Source organism: Gavialis gangeticus, unplaced genomic scaffold (genome assembly GCF_001723915.1).
Source record: "Gavialis gangeticus isolate Ggan-Ray unplaced genomic scaffold, GavGan_comp1, whole genome shotgun sequence".
Lineage (NCBI taxonomy): Eukaryota > Metazoa > Chordata > Crocodylia > Gavialidae > Gavialis > Gavialis gangeticus.
In genome coordinates this window covers 57289665-57290190 of record NW_017729031.1, presented here as the reverse complement: position 1 = coordinate 57290190, position 526 = coordinate 57289665, and positions in this window count along the sequence as shown.

Here is a 526-nt window from a genome sequence, read left to right as displayed (position 1 = left end):
AGGTCCCTTCCGATCCTAGAAACTATGAAACTATGAAACCCACACAAACTGCTGCTGAGCTTATCAGCTGCCACTAGTACCCCACTGATTCAGTGCAGCACACACAATAGGCACACATGTGTTTCTTGCAGCATCTCAAACTCCTTTAGGATGCTGCAAGAAGTATGTGCAGGAATGAGAAAATGTTCCCCACACTGCAAATTTGGAGCGCGGGGGCAAAATTAGACCCCTGGATATCCAGGAGTCAAAAAACCTGCACAGAAAAAAAGCAGAGCAGGGCACAGTCTCAGACTGTGACCTGAAGCAACCGGAGTCTGGGTCCTCCATAGAGATGCTGTGGCTGCCAGAGCGTCTCTCTGGTTAGCCCTTGCCCTGGTGCTGAAGCACGCTGCCTGCCAGTGAAGGCAGGCAGTGTACCAACAGTAGGGAGTTGGACCCAGGCTCCACTGCCAGTAAGGGATTGGGGGACTGGACGAGGGGACCATGGTGGGAACCCCACTGGCCCCGCCCACTCTCCTAGCCCCCT